Source organism: Camelus dromedarius, chromosome 19 (assembly GCF_036321535.1).
Source record: "Camelus dromedarius isolate mCamDro1 chromosome 19, mCamDro1.pat, whole genome shotgun sequence".
Taxonomy (NCBI): domain Eukaryota; kingdom Metazoa; phylum Chordata; class Mammalia; order Artiodactyla; family Camelidae; genus Camelus; species Camelus dromedarius.
This window is the reverse complement of record NC_087454.1, coordinates 18,736,688-18,751,103: the sequence shown is the minus strand read 5'-3', so window position 1 is coordinate 18,751,103 and position 14,416 is coordinate 18,736,688. Positions and strand designations below refer to the sequence as shown.

Sequence of the window (14,416 nt, the reverse complement as noted above, 5' to 3'; positions counted from 1 at the left end):
AAATTGGCTGCTAACATGAATTACATATTCAATAAATGTCTGTAGAATGATTAAATGAATATTTTTAATAAATCGACAAGAAAATGTTATTAATTCTGCAGACTTTGGTGAATGTTCATTGGGTAATGAATTTGGGAGCAATATCTTCAGGCTTTTAACATGAAACACTGAGACTTAAGGGAAGGGAAGGATAGTATAGTTTTTTCTTTCATATGCATAATACTGAATCGTCACAACATCCCTTGGAGGTACATACGAGAATGGAAACTAGAAAAGCAGAAGGAATAAAAGAAAAAGTTGCTTATTATCTCATAGGCCAGAAGTAATGACTGCTAACTTTTTAATTAATTTCCTTCTAATTTATGCACATCCATATTAAAGTTTGGGTCACTTTCAGTATCCTGTTTTATTTCTCCCAATATATGCATTCACATTAGATATATCACCCCCAAGGGAGCAAAAAGTGACTCTTGGACGAGTGACAAAAATCTTAGCTAGTACAATGATTGGTGGCCCTCCAAAGAGCCACTGTACATAAACAGATAAAGTTTAACTGGAGTATTAAATTTTCATTGAGATGGCGATAATGAAAAAAAAAAACAAAAACAAAACACTGGGAAAACAATACCTGAGTGGTATAGTATGTGCTTTTCCTTATTTGAAAAGATGACTAAAATAAAGACTCCCAAGCCAAACTGATTAGAAGGGTGCGCATACCAAGGCTCACTCCAGCACCTGAGACGGGCATAAATAGTCTTCTAGGTTAGTAAGTGACACCTGAATTCATAATAGCCTAGTTAAACAAGCTAAAACGCTGGGAATTCCCTGGCATACTTTTTTTTTAAGTTTGATAACACAATGTTATTATCAAGAATTTGAGGAAACAGACGTCTCATTTACTCCTGGTTCTATTAGTCATCTGCTGCTACATAAACATTTTTTAATAGAAATAAAACTTCTAGAAATGATAAATATAGGTTAAAAAACTCCTGCCCACAATTCCTAAATATAAAAAGCTTGGAAAACTAAAACTTTAAAATGAACTCTTTTGGCAGGGAAACCTGACCTAAACTGATGCTCTTCTGGTCTGTACTCTCAGTTCTATTAAACAAAGATAGATCTTTTTTAAAAGGAAAAAATTCCTTTGTGAGAGAGAATAATATTAGCTATTTGACATTCATCAGAAACAGCAGATATTTCTTAAAGAGGATATTCATTATTATCACTAATCTATAAAACCATAGATTTTCTTTGGAGTTGAGGATTCAAGAGAAATTATAATGTTTCTGTTTTAAGATACAGTATAATCATCAAAGGAAATGCTGTCAAAGAATAACTTTAATATATTTTTATCGAAAATTTTAGGTGCACATTTACAGTAGCCACATGAAAACGATGGCTTTTATGCTCTCGTGCACCAACCAAAATATCAAAAGTTATCATCCTTGCTATCATTGTATCCTGCTGGTAAGAAATGTTTCATGAACTCAAAATACAAACACGGCCCACTGCTTTTCTTTATTGTCATTATTTTCCAATTTATTTATCGACCCCCAACTGCAACATTAACAGAACGTCCACTGTCTCCGCTTTGGGCTCCCTGTCCCCCAGAATGATCTCCAAATTTGAAATTCCAAAAATGAGTTTCTATCAGTTAGCACACCCAACCAGGAAAGGAACAGTGTCCCAGTCCACTACTGCCATTTCTCCTTAGTGACACAAGGTGGTGCTATTGAAAAATGACCCTTCCAGGTATAAGCACTGACTGTCCATATTATAACAAGAGCTAAGTATTCCAGACCTCCACACAGGTGATGGTGGTCCTTATAAGGAAGTAGACTCCACTCCCCACCTTTTCATAACCATCGCATCCCAGTAAGCCTTGCCTTCAGTCTCCCTGAGTGGCAGATCTTCGTTTTCAGGTTTTCTAGTCTTAGAATAACCCATCTCCATCGAAGAGCCTGCAGCCCAGTAACTCCGGCCAAATTTGCTTGGGCATGAGGTTCTTGAGGCCCTGACCACCGTTCCCTCTTCTTTCTTGGGGATCCCCATCACCATAGTGTCTGACAATTTTTCCTTCATCAGTCAAGCCTCCAACCTCCGCCCAACACACACAAAAGTGAATCTTGTAACTATACTCCTTTCCCAGAAGATGGCGCTCTCCACCCGCGCTCTTGAGACCTCATTTCTAACTGATAAATTTGCTGCAAAGATGTGGCGCAACAGGCTTTAGGATAAATCCTGCAACATCACACAGTGAGAACCAAAGAGCAAGATTTATTGGGCAAACATAGAAACCACAGTCAGGCACAGGAGGCACAGTGCCTCCGTCCTCTCATAATCCCATGGAGAGGGGAACCAGGGCCGAGGCCAAGCCGTTTGACATGCAGTGGGGTCAGTGCTCTAGTCCTGACCCAACTGCTCTACCTTCTCAAAAGGTAAACTGGAATGCCACTTCTCAGTGAGACAAGACTACTTCGTTGCCAGGCTATCTGGGTTTAAATGCCAGCTGTTTGCAGGAGTTGTCTGAGGGCGAGCTGCCTGACACCTGGAGACCATGGATTCTGCAGAAAGTTGTAGCCCCTCCTGTTAGGGAGTATAAGGCACTGGGGTCCTATGGTAAACCGAGTTTAGGTGAGACCCTCCTCCCAGGAAGAGGGGGAAACCCCAGTTCCAGCTAGCTCATTTCCTAGACAACCTAGAGTGAGATCCCAGGATCACTTTTGAAAAGTTCTGCTCATTGCTCCACAAATTAAGCAAAATACTGCACATAGTGTTTAGTATAGTGTGCAATTAAAGTGCTCAATAGTATTAACTATTGTATTAGTCCTATTTGGTTATTGTTCCTTTTATATAACTCCCTTAGGAATCTCACATGGGGAGCGTATCCGAAGCAATTAACAGGGATGGACAGCCTTCTCTGAATCCATTAGCAAAAAAGAAAAGAAAAGAAGGATTCTAAAAGTACCTCAAACCTCACCCTCAACTCTCAATGTATAAGCTGGACTTAAACTACACATTAAACCAGTTGGCCTTAACATTTATAGAATATTCTAACCAAAAGCAGCAGAACACACATTCCTCTTAAACACACATGAATATTCTCAAGGATACATCATAAGAACTGACACTGTCAAAACATCCATATCATCCAAGGCAGTCTGCAGATTCAATACAATCCCTATCAAAATTCCAATGACATTTTTTCATAAAAATGGACCAAACAATCCTAACATTTGTATGGAACCACAAAAGAACCCAAACAGCCAAAGCAATCTTGAAAGAACAAAGTTGGAGGCATCACATTTTCTGATTTCCAACTATTACAAAGCTACAGTAATCAAAACAGCGTGGTGTTAGAATAAAAACAGACACATAGATCAATGAAACAAAATAGTATAAACATAGGTATTTATTTTTCCCATTCCATGATTTGCCTTGAAATGCCCCCAATGAAGAGAGAAATAGCATGTGTGGTTTATAGAAACATATTGTTGACACAGAGGTGATAGCGAGTATCATTTCATTTAACAGGCTTGGAGTGAAGGTCAGAAGATACTGACTACTATGACCCCTTGCCCAAAGACCAGAGCATGACACAGTCACAACTTAGGATAAGGGAACCAAAAGGAGTCAGCAGAAGCAGGAGGAAAGGAATGGCTGGAGACACTGAAGGGTAACCCAGAAAAAGCATATCAAGGAAACGAAGAATTCATTCCATTCAAAAAATATTGTGCCCCACCACCACCACCACTTCTATTTGCCTGGCAAGGTTCTAGTGGCCTCAAATACATCAGCAAACAGGAGACCAGGGGCCTAGCCCTTGTAGAGTTTATACTGTAGCAGAAGGATAATACACATAAAAAATAAACATTATAAGTAAGTCAATATGTATTAGAAATTATTATGAGGTATGGAACGAAGTAGGGTAAGGAAAAAGCAAATGAGACTACCAGGAGGCAGAATATAATTTTAAATAGGGTTGTTTCCCACCCTCCCCCACAAAATTAAGGGCTCCTTAGTGTCCAGTGCTGCAGGGAGGCAGATGTGGCTGACAAAAGGATGTTGGACTAAATCTTTCATTTTCATACTCAGGGAGTTTCTCTTCAGTATGCTTTCTTCTTTTCTGCCCCTTGAGAAAGCCCCTCTGAGAGCTTTCTCATACTTTTCACATTTACATGGTTTCTCTCCTGTGTGCAGTCTTTTTGCATACATTGTTCCGAGCTCTGATAAGAGGTCTTCCCACATTCATTACACCCAAAGGGTTTCTCCTCAGTATGGACTCCTCTGCGGTGCTGAAAGCCTGAGCTGTAACTGAAGGCTCTTCCACACTCTTGACACTCATAAGGCTTCTCCCCAGTGTCGATTATTTTATGTTTGGTAAGGTCAGAGCTGCAACTGAAAGCCTTCCCACACTCAGCACACCAGTAGGGATCTTGTGTTTAGGAAGTCTGAACTCCCACATTCTGCAGACTCATAGCTGCCTCTCTCCAATGTGGATCCTCTGATGCACTGGAAGGCAGTGCCTAAACTGGGAGGGCTTGCCACAGTCAGCTCACAAGGCTTCTCCCCAGTGTGGATTTTCTGTTTCACAGTAAGGCAGTTCCAAGTCTTAAAGGCTTTCCCACAGTTGCACACTCGTAGGGTTTCCAGCCATGTGAATCTCTATGCTGAGAAAGGGCTGATCTGCTACTAAAGGTTTTCTAACACTCATTACATTCAAAGGGTTTCTCCCCAGTGGAATCGGTGGTGTTCATGAGGGTCGGGATTCCCCACAGCCCCCACATTCATAGGGTTTTTCTCGTGTGAATTCCCTTGTGTTTAATAAGATCTGAGTTCCCAATGAAGGCTTTGTGACACTGGTCGCACATACATGGTTTCTTCCCACTGTGTATTTTTTTGTGAGAGCTGAAATCACCCTGAAAGTTTTCCACAGTCTTCACATTCACAAAGTCTCTCATTGGCATGCATTTTCCATGGAGAATAAGATCCAACTGCCAACAGATGTTTTCACAATCTGTGCTACATTCACAGAAATTGTGCCCATTTGAAATTCTCTTATACTTGGCATATTCCAAGTTAAGATGCAAGCTTTCCTCTAAATCCTTATTTTTTTGTTCTGAAATCAGGATTTTCTTAGGTTTGTCTTTCATCTTCCTAGAATTTCTATTCTTACCTGTCAATGCCTTTGTGAATTTTCTGCAAATTCTTCTGAGTATTGTCAAGATGACTCAATGTGACTATTTTCAAAGCACAGTTTTTCAGTTGATTCCCTACCTTCCCATCTTGGTCTTAACAGTTGACACTAAAAAAAAAGGAATGGAGGGAGGGAGGAAAAAAGAGAAAATGTCACTTGTTTATTGCACTCATGTGGGGGAAAAAAGTGGATGATGATTATATGGAAGAAGAACAACGGGCTGTGATGAGATATCTTCTAAGCCTAAGGATTGTTTAAACATTATAGGCAAGGAGCAAGACAAAATTAAGAAATACTGGGAAAGAGTTATCCGAGAGAAATAAAGGGAAAGGAGAATGAGTTGAAGCAGAAAATAAAAGGAAATAAAATATGTGGTAAACGAAAATAGAAAATGAAAAATAATAAAATAATGCCATTTGCAGCAACATGGATGGACCTGGAGAATGTCGTTCTAAGTGAAGCCAGCAAGAGAAAGAAAAATGCCATATGATATCACTTATATGTGGAATCTAAAAAGAAAAGACAAAAGAACTTATTTACAAAGCAGAAATAGACTCACAAAACAAACTTATGGTTACCAGGGAGGGAAGGGGCTGGAAAGGGATAAATTGGGAGTTCTAGATTTGCAGATACTAAGTAATATACATAAAGTAGATAAACAATAAGTTTATACTGTATAGCACAGGTAACTATATTCAATATCTTGTAGTAACCTATGGTGAAAAAGAATATGAAAATGAATATATGTATGTTCCTATATGACTGAAGTATTATGCTGTACACCAGAAATTGACAAAACATTGTATACTATACTTCAATAAAAATGTATTTTAAAAAATGAAAAATCTAAGGACATAAAGATAGGGTTTTATAACCTCAGAGTACCCTCCAAACTAGACAAAATGTAACTGAAAAATAGGTTATATCTGCAGTGATCCCACCAATGAGGCTCAAGAATGAGATATCACTCAAGGAATCTGTTCAGCCCTGGCCCAATGTCGCACACCTCACTTTGAATACACTCTCTTCTGACTCCTAGGTTATCTTCAGTATTTTCTTTCAAAATATAACTCTAAACTCCTCATGTATATGTGTGTGTGTGTGTGTGTGTGTGTAGCACTAAACATCCCTTCTGTAGGAAACCTGATTAACTTTGATCCAACTTTGGTCACACGAGGACTGAGTTGTCTTTGAGTTCTCTTAGAAGTTACTACACACTCTGTACTAACATATGAGTTGTTATATATGCTATTTTGTTAAATCTTAACTAATCAGGTCACATATTTTTTCTTCCTAACGAGAATGCAAAGTCTCTTCTGGCATAGGTTCTACCTATTCTATGAATAATCTCTTCATCAAAATCCAAAATAAAATGTATCCTCAATATAAGAACACTATAGGTACACAACAGGGGGTGAGGCATGCTGACCCTCTGCCTAGTCAAAAATCTGCATATAACTTTATACTTAGCCCTCCACATTCACAGTTCCACATCTTCCCACAGACCATGTAGTACTGTAGTACACATTTACTGAAACAAATCTGCATATAAGTGGACTTGTGTAGTTCAAACCTGTGTTGTTCAAGAGTCCACTGTGTATTACTTCAATGACAATATCTACAGACTGTAGACATAGCAACTGACCCTGAAATAAGAGACTGGTATACACATGGGCTTTTTCAGTGTTGATAAAACAAATATTTATTAAACATGAATCATATGTCACTATGTTCTAGAAATAACTATAGTCACTTACTTTAAGAAGTTCCCAATATAGCACAATGCTCCTCAAACTTTCACGGGTATACCACGTAGGCAGCTTGTAAAAATGCAGATTCAATCCTGCCCCCGTATATTAATTATGTAGTAGGTATGGGTGATATTCAGGAATCTATATTTGTAACAGGTACTCCCACTGACTCAGTTTCAGGTGGTCATCACTCAGGAAAATACTCTCCGGTAGATCCCTATGTCTTTTGAAAACAAAGGCAGGAGAATATCTAGGAATACTGGGTTGAAAACTGCACTGCACTGGACTAACTGGCCAGGCCTGTGGGAAGATTAAGGTGGTGGTTTAAGAGTGTAATGAAAATGGAGATTATAAACTTTTATCCAAGTTAGTGAAAATAAAATGAATCCAAGCGCGCAGGATCCATATGCTTTTTGAATGGTGACAGGTTGAAACTCAGGGTTTAGTTCTTCTCTATTTTTTCTTCTGGAAGACTTTACATGCAAGATTCACAGCTAGGAATGATCTACATGGTATGTCCTTAAGTTGCCAAGATAAAGAAAGAAGAGAACAGAAGACAGAAACTCAGATTCTTTACCACTCACCTGCACAGGAGTTCCTAGGGGCCTCTCTTAAAGCAGCTCCCTGCAGATCAAGAACACAGGACTCCTGACCTTGCTCCAGCTGGGAGATTACAGCAGGTTTGGGAAACTGCAATGCTCCTTGTAGGGAAGGTGAGAGTATACAATTATTGGGAGAGTAAAATAAAGCTACTCCAAAGCCTTGTCCTAGACTTCTGGTCAGTAAGAGGTCAATAGAGATCAGAAGGGATAAATAAGCAGAAAGTAAGTAATAGATGGATTTAAAATACCCTCAGAGGATCCAAAAACATGTAAATAAACCCTACAAATGAATAATAAAAAGGCAGACAACCAATTAGAAGTGTAGCAAAAGAACAGGCACTTCACAAAATACTATGCCTATGAGATTTGTAGATACTGACAGGTATATATAGAATAGATAAACAAGTTTATACTGTATAGCATAGGGAAATGTATTCAAGATCTTGTAGTAGCTCACCGTGAAAAAGAATAGGTAATGAATATATGTATATTCACATATGACTGGAAAATTGTGCTGTACAACAGAAATTGATACATTATAAACTGACCATACCTCAATTAAAAAAAAACAGTATGTCTAAATAGCCAGTAAATGTTCAACACGGTGCTCAACTTCGTTAGTTAGCAGTGAAATGCAAATTTAAACCACATGAGACTATTACACACCCATCACAATGGCTCAAGTGAAAAAGACAGTACCAAGTGTGGCAAGCATGTGGAGCAATTATAACTTTCAAACACTGCTTTAAAAACGTAAATTTGTACAACTACTTGGTAAACTGTCATACTCTAAGACCCCACAATTCCTTGTCATAAACATAACAGAAATGCACACATATGCTCAGCAAAAGACATATACCAAAATGTTCACGGCAGCACCTTTTGTAATAACCACATCTGGAAACAACTCAAATGACCAGCTATGGTAAAATGACAAATTTGTGATATTATCACACAATGGAAGAATGTACAGTAATGAGAATGAATAAACTGCAACTCTTGGCAACAAAAGAATAAATCTCAAAATATGTTGAGCAAAAGAAGCCGAAACACAAAAGAAGATATACTGTTCAATTCCATTTATATAAAATTCAAAGACAGGCAAAATTAACCTATCAGGTTGGAAGTTGGGAAAATTATTACCTCAAGTAGAGGTGGGGAGGACAGAAGAAGCACTGCCTGAAGGGGGCACAAGCAGCAGGCTTCTGAGGTGCAGGCAATGGTCCCTTGTGGGTCCCTTTGCTTTATTAAAATTCATTAAGCTGTACACTTATAACCTGTATAATTTTCTGTATACATGTTATACTCAATATGATTCCACTCCCCACCACCCAAAAAAAAAAAATGACAACAATATAACTAGGCTGCCCTTTTTCTGCTAAAGAAAAAGAAATTCTTTCTGATGGATTGTGTGCAGTAAGTCTATGGCAGAGTATCTCTCTGATCTAGTGGAGGTGACAGGAATTAAAGGATGAGTTTTATGAGGACTCAGCAATGGTAAAGGAAGCACTGTCTTTGCATAAATATGAAGTAGAGCCACAGAACCAGAAAGTGGTGAGAAGAGAGAAAATTCTCTCTCTGGACCCAAAGAAAGTCCCAAGATACTTTCCCTCAGGAGGCCCTAAAGATGATCCTTATCTAAGTAATACTGAACACTGACCCATGAAGAAGTAAAGGAGAACCAAAGTGAGTGAATAGAGTCTTTCTCAGAGAGCAAATTCCCATAATTTTCCAACATCACATTCCTATAGAGGTCCCTCTGAGCAGGGATCAAATACATCCATTCCTTATGGATGAAATAAACAGCTATGTCTTCAAACATCACAAGCTCCCGAAACAACAAATACTTGCTGTGTTGGGAATAACCCCATGACTTTGATCAAATAAACCATGAGCTCTTGCTAGAATAAAATGCTATCACTCTTATGATTGTGGAAGAAGTGGAGGAAGAAGAGAGAAAGCAGTAAGCGGGTTAGGAAGGGTTAAACCAACAAACAAATTCTATTTAGTGAGGAATAAACATCTAAAATTTGGAGGTGGATGGGAAAAAATTACAGTTGGCCTTATTCAGAAAGAATCATCACTCTCCAGAAGGAGAAAGGAAACCAGAGGTCACCTGGGGATGGTTTATCAAAGGTACCTCTTCTTGTGCTCTGTCTCCTTGGCAACTCTCATGACCAAAGGCAGATGCAGGGGAAGCAGATGTAGCTAAGAGGAGAGAAAGTCATCAGTAGAGTCAATGGGAGCAAAAGACCTTCTCCTGTCAGTAATGAATTCAAACTCCAAAGTTATCCCACACACACTTTCATTTCCAAATTCATATCCAAATTCTGAATTCAAATTTGTCAACTATCCAGAAATCCCCTAATAGTCTTTCCTGGGGTGTAAACTGCAGTAATCTCTGAGCTGAGGCGCCAGTCTCAGTAATCACATCACTGATCTGGTTTCCTCCAGCTCTTCCTTCTAGTACCTTTGTAGCACTCCTCCTCCACCACCAGGACCACTATGCCCTTATTTGATCTGTCTGAAATATTTGCTTTTAACCATTGCCTTCCTTTCTCTGACTTCCTTCTTGCTGTTTCCTACTTCCCGTAATTTTCCTTCTCAGTCTCCTTCAACAGTAGCTCCTCGTGTAGTCACCTCTCACATTTTCAGTGTCCTGAAGGTCTCCATCCTTGTCCCTCTGCTCTTCTCACTCTACACCTTCTCCCTCACGACTGCATTTATATTCATGCCTTCAACCTGAACAGATGATTCTCAAATCTGTATTTCTAGCCCAACCTCCCTGCTAAACTCAAAACTCAGGACTTCAGGCAATGGACACCTTTGATTGCATGCCCACAGGCACCCCAAACTCATTATCTCTAAATCCAAATTAATCATGTCCTCCTTCTATATTGCCAGGCTTAGTGAACAGCACTTTTATTTACTCAGTCACCCAAGCATAAATCCTTTCCTCTTATGTACCCTATACATTTACTCAAACACAAAGACCATATATCCTATTCCCATTATACCTCTGATCCTACTCCCACAGCACCCTGTACCTGCTTCTATCACAGTATGTACAACACTGGATTGTCATTCACAGATGTCCTAGTCTCTTTCCCCAACCAGATTGAAGTGCCTTGAGAGCAGGAGCCAAATGTCCTTCAAATTTGTATCTCTACTCCCAAAATAATCAGCTGGCACTTAAAATATACTCAGTAAAGGTTGTGTGAATGAATGGATGAATTAAATGAATGAATAAATAAATGAATTGTTTAGCATCTGCTCCTGGTGTACAAGGGACTGACAAGGAAAGCTGGCCTTATTAAACTGAGGGCTGGCCTCTCCTCACATAGATATATCAGGTATAGGACAACCCAAAGTTCACTAAGGTCTATTTTTTTAATAGTCGTATGTGTAACTAAAAATCAGTTCTTGGTACCAAGAACTCTAGCTCCTTTTTCACCAGAACACACCTCGTGAGCAGAAGGATGACTGCTAGCTCCCCTCCTTTCTTTTGCAGAACCTAAGAAAAAGGAATGACATTCTCAGGCTGGAAGACTATGGGCCAATGTTGAGTAACTGGTGAATCAAAAACTGATGCCAAAACCTTCCCACATGCCAAGCTCTGCCCTCCCTGGGCACTGGATGGAAACTAGATGTAAGAATGCCATCAAAAGGAAAGGAAAAAAAGTATTATTTACATGTGAAAATTAAAATCCCAGTAAAAATATGAAAGAGTCATCTCTCTGGACTATAGAAAAAGAGAAAATCCAATTCTCATTCCATTTTAGAAAAAGAGGATTCACACAGTCTTTCCCACAAAAGCACACAATTTTAAAGACCATCAATACAGTTAGTAACAAAAAGGTTAAGAAAGAATCTCAGTTGAGGAACTTTGCCACTATTTTCCTGAGCCCTTAAGAAAATCACATTTTTCAATGTTCCTCTCCCCTGGCCAGTAGAGACACTGCCTCCTCTTACCTGTTTTTCTCCATCCAGATCTGGCTCTCTACCTCCCATCATTTCTATAACCTCCTCTCTGCATGTACCCATCCTGTTTCTCTCCGGGTAGGATGTCAAGGGCCTGCTGTTCAGGACAGGCCTCCTCAAGGGAGCCAAATTCCTGTGAACACCAATCCAAAATAACCGCCTTCTCCTGGCGCCTGACATTTTGAGCCAAGGGGCAGGAGCTGCACTTTTTGTCCCTTGGCAATGTGGCTTTAGAGACTGGGAAGTTCAGAGGCTCCACTCTGCCTTTCAGGTTATTGGCCTGCAAGCAAAGGACAGGGGGAAAGAGAAAAAAAGGACAAAGAGAGAGAAAGTCATGAATTGGAACAGTATTACATCAACAAAAATCACAAAAGAACTGAGGAGCCTGACAGGGAAAGAAACTGGCAAAGAGGAAGGAAGTTAAAGCTCTCATCAGAGTTTTAGAAATCCTGAGGGTAGTGTCGGGGTTAAGAGTACCAGCTCGTTTCGGTTTTCTATCCTCATCTTACCAGCTATGGGGCTGTGGGCAAGTTTTTTAGCCTCTCTAGGCTTCAAGTTGCCTATCTAAAAATTGGAGTAGGGATAGTACCTCCCTCATTGGGTCATTTCAGAATTGTTAATTCATATAATGCACTTAGGACAAGGCCTGACCCAATTTGCCAAATAAAAACTGTTAACTGTAATACTGAAGGGCGGCTTAAGGAAGGAGTAAGGGGAGGAGAGAGAAACACAGAAGGTAAAGATAAAACACGCTTCAGCAGGCGGGCCCTCCTACCTCCCACCGTCCGCCGCAGGCGCCGCCCGCCCGAACCCCGCATACGGCCTCACAAACCAGCCAAGCGACCTCAGCTTCTCCGCCTACCTTGCAGGTCTTGCTTTCCCCGTGGTGGGGCCGAAAGAGTCCAAAGGCCACCCTAGGTGAGGTCGAAGAAACCCGCTTGCGCCTCAGAGAAGAGGGGCTGAACCCGGAAGAGACGCTAAAAAGCGCCTTTCTAGTCCGTGATCTCTATGGTAACGCTCGGCTCGCCCCTCTAGGACCGGTGGAGGACTCTTCTCTTTGGTCCATCGCGGCAAACCCCAAGAAGGCGGAGGGTCCGTATCACTTCTTGCTTTGGGACTTTTGCCACGATGAGAACAGATTAGTTTGAATATGACTTCTCTCTCCTTCAGCGTATGAAGTGGGAAAACAACGATAGAAAAATGGAAGCACGAGTTAATTGGAATTGAATGTAAGCTCCACCAGGCAGGGATCTTTCATTGTTCTGTTCATTCTTCTATCCCAAGCCCTTAGAACAGTTGCTGAAGAAATTTTTGTTAAACGAATGAATTGAAATGATTCTGAAAAAAAAACTGCCACAAAGCCTCATTGACTAGTATCAGTATTTGCCTCGTATCAGTAGCCTTATTTAACGGAGAACTATGTGTCACATGTATTTAAATATTTTATAATTTGGGGGATTTGTAACCCTACAAGCATGCATTGTAAGTAACGTATGCTGTATTTTCCAAAATATATTTCTAATATATGTTATCTTTCTATAATATATTTTCATTGTGTTATATTTCCAGTGTAATGATTAGCAGCAGAAACTTGAACAGAAAATATTCAACATATATAAGTTAAGCACAAAAGATACACTTAAAATTTGAGGAAATAGCAAATATTTTTAGATTATTCTTTCCTATACTAGAATATGAACTTGCTAGCACAAAAGTATAGGATGTTATCTTTTTAGAAGGGGAAACTCCAAGAAAATTATTTCAAAAAGAAAGACAATATAAACAAAATGATATCCATAAAAGCAAAGACAAAAAAATACTTGCTAAAGTTTTGAGTCAAAATGGAAAAATAATCAGAACAATGAACAAGATTGCTAGAAGGAAAATAAAAAATACCTGTGACAGATAGACGAATGAGCTAAGGATACATTTTTCATTAAGGATAAATCTCAAAACCATAAAGTTGAGTACATACATAGTACATAATAAGCCTTTTGAAGCATTCTTGCCAAAAATATTGAATCTAAATCAAATCAAGCCTTTCAAACTTAAATATGTACAGAGTGAAAATATTTGTACAAAATGTAAAACATGTAAATTATACTATAAAATGTGGCTGCCCACATACATACTAAAAGTATATAAACATGTATGGGAATAATAACATCAATATCAAAATAGTAGTTAACCTGAGAAGGAAGAGGGGAGGAATTGGGAATGAGTAAACAAGGGAATTTAATTGTATCTGGAATATTTATACATTAAGATAGATATTGAGTGTTTCTTAGATTATTGTTTTGTATGCTGAAATATTTGCTTTTTTATTTTTCCAAAGGACCCTGGAAATGAATTTAGTAATTTCAACAGACAGTAGAGGGGCCATAGAATTACTTAACACCAATCAGGCTTCTGTTTCTCCGTCAGGGATCATGACCTTCAAATTGGGAATGGTAGGACAAACATTAATATGAGGAAATTAAATTTCAGGAGATACAGGGAGATAGTAAAAGAATAACTACTGGCCTTAAATGAATGCAGGTCTTCATACCCAGGTAAAATCACTCGAAGGATCCTGAATGTCAAGCAGATTGGCTTCAAGGCCCCTGAAGGCCATTTTTAAGGAGTGTGACTCATGCCCAAGACTGGCAAATATCCAAATTTTCAAAAAGCGAAAAAGATGAACAGTGGAATCAACAGACTGGAAAGCTTGACATGAATCTCTGGCAAAATTCCATCATTAATTATTTTAGGAGATTATTTAGGTGATTTTAGGAGATTGGGGTTAACCAAGAATAATGTAAATAAATTCTATCTCAGTTGGACCCGACTATTAAAGTGGAGCACTAAGGGTCTGCTGTGGAAGTAAAGTATCTTCATATCAGCAA

The 14,416-nt window shown here is 39.1% G+C and overlaps 1 long non-coding RNA gene across 2 annotated transcripts; it reads right to left on the bottom strand.

The window, feature by feature from the left end:
- Positions 1-3,394: 3,394 nt before the first annotated feature.
- LOC105084579 (uncharacterized) lies at positions 3,395-12,502 on the bottom strand. 2 transcript variants are annotated; one of them, XR_004131392.2, is made up of 6 exons: positions 12,394-12,502; positions 11,523-11,811; positions 11,015-11,064; positions 9,691-9,758; positions 7,533-7,649; positions 3,395-5,305 (listed from the first exon to the last, which is right to left on the bottom strand). It is a non-coding gene; the product is annotated as an uncharacterized LOC105084579 (long non-coding RNA). The 2 variants fall into 2 exon arrangements; XR_004131391.2 differs by lacking the exon at positions 11,015-11,064.
- Between the last annotated feature and the right edge of the window lie 1,914 nt (positions 12,503-14,416).